This window comes from Sapajus apella, unplaced genomic scaffold (assembly GCF_009761245.1).
Source record: "Sapajus apella isolate SASKATOON/1434 unplaced genomic scaffold, GSC_monkey_1.0 scaffold12, whole genome shotgun sequence".
NCBI lineage: Eukaryota > Metazoa > Chordata > Mammalia > Primates > Cebidae > Sapajus > Sapajus apella.
The window spans coordinates 28,297,163-28,299,221 of NW_022436952.1; positions in this window are offsets into that span (position 1 = coordinate 28,297,163).

A 2,059-nucleotide genomic window follows, 5' to 3' on the forward strand; every position below is an offset into this window, starting at 1 on the left:
AAAAAAAAAAAAAAAAAAAAAAAAAAATCTTCATTTTATTCACAATTTTTCGAGGTGCTACAAAAAATTTAAGCAGGAGTTTTTGAAAGCCAGGTAACGTTGTATCTCTAACATTTATTGAAGCTTGAAGCTTCTCCAGTATTTACAAAATATAAAGGAGATACTACACACAAAAACCCTTGTGTCCAAAGTTATTTCTTTATTCTCAAAGACAAGAAGAAAAGAAAGCACATCATGTACTTTAAACTCTAGAAGCAATTGAGTCATTTACGTCTCATGGACAGGAGCTACGCATCCTGTCCCTTCCCACCAAGGCCAAGAGTTCACCTGAGGTAATGCGTTTGCACTGGGGGTGAGGCGTTGAATTGCAGCAAATAACCTACATGTATTTGCATATTTAACCAGTACTCTTAAGAAGGATTATACAAAAACCTGTTCCAGGCAGCTGCTTACTCATTACCTTTAGAATTGCGTGGTGCTGGGATTGGCAGGTGCCAACTGCTTGCTCATTCTCTTTGACCCACCAGCCTTGCAGTTTGCTGTGTGGGTGTTGATACTCCTAAATTAAAGCAGGAGAGGGGTGGTTTTAAATGGCTTTTAACACCTGCTCTCCACCCAAGCACCCTGGGTTCACTTGATATCTGGGTTCTAATTCTGTAGTCAGGAGACTGGCCCAAACTGTGGCCCAGAGAGAAGTGAGTCAGTGGCAAGTGGCTGGCTGACTCTATGGGAACAGAAATAAAATGCAGCTTAGAGGGTTTGTCAGCCAAATCCACAAATTTGTGGCTTTTTGAAACATTGGACATCTGTTCCTCTTAATTTAAAATAAACTTTTTTTTTTTAAGCACAAAGTTGCTTGGCTCCTTGTTTCTTTGTGTCAGCAGCAGTTGCTGCTCTAATTTAGGAAGCCTGGGATCTGATTTAGGACATTTGGAATCTTTAAGGCACACTTTAGTCTAGAAGGTGGAACTGAATTGCTTTGGAAAGGCAAGAGGATGATTTTACAGTATAGGGTTTGTGTGGAAATCCCCTTCAGGGGTAATCAACCCAGGTGTCCAACCTGTTTGTTAACCATTTCCAAATGACTCAGAGGACAGAGGGAGGGTTTGAACACACTCCAGCACTGTTTCTACAATTTAGCCTTTATTTGCATTGGAAACCACATTCCTGAATTCTTGAGGGGCAGGCTCTGGCTTATTCTGGGCAACTGACTTCAAGTGGGACCCCTGAGCTACCTGTGTAAGTGAATAGTCGGCCATCTCTGGAGAGTTCCCAGGGAGGAGGATCTTTCTGTGCAACTTGCTTTGATGACCTCCACCCAAAGCCCTTTGAGGTACAGTTTTTTTCATTCAAGGAGCCCTTGGCAGGTCACTCCTCCCACCACCACCACAAATCTAATCCAAATGTGGCATTTTCCTTTGAGGCCATCCGTCCCCTTTGGGGGACAAAACACGAGCAGCTTTTCCCTTCAGACCACTTTTGATTGAAGCAGTGATCAACATTGCTTAATTATGTTCCAGCCTGTTTCCGTTGGGGGAAAAAAAATGCTTCAAAGGAGTGAGGCAGTTAGGGATTTGAAAACAGGGATGGTCCCGCCTTTCCCTGAAGGTCGGGAATGACTTAGATCCCTGTCTTCCTTTGGCTCCTCACCATGTTGTGTGGAGGAAACAAAAAGCAGCCCAAGATCACTCCTGGCAGCAGTGCAGAATCCTGACTCGCCACGTCCCTGGAGAACCATGTTTTCCTCAACTTGTTTTTTTGAGACAAAGTTTTGCTCTTGTTGCCCAGGCTGGAGTGCAGTGGCGCGATCTCGGCTCACTACAACCTCTGCCTCCTAGGTTCAAGTGATTTTCCTGCCTCAGCCCCCAGAGGAGCTGGGATTACAGAGGTATGCCACCACCATGCCCAGCTAATTTTTGGATTTTTAGTAGAGACTGGGTTTTCCCATATTGGCCAGGTTGGTCTCAAACTCCTGACCTCAGGTGAGTCACCCACCTCGGCCTCCCAAAGTGCTGGGATTACAGGTGTGAGCCACTGTGCCTGGCCTTTTTTTGGTTTG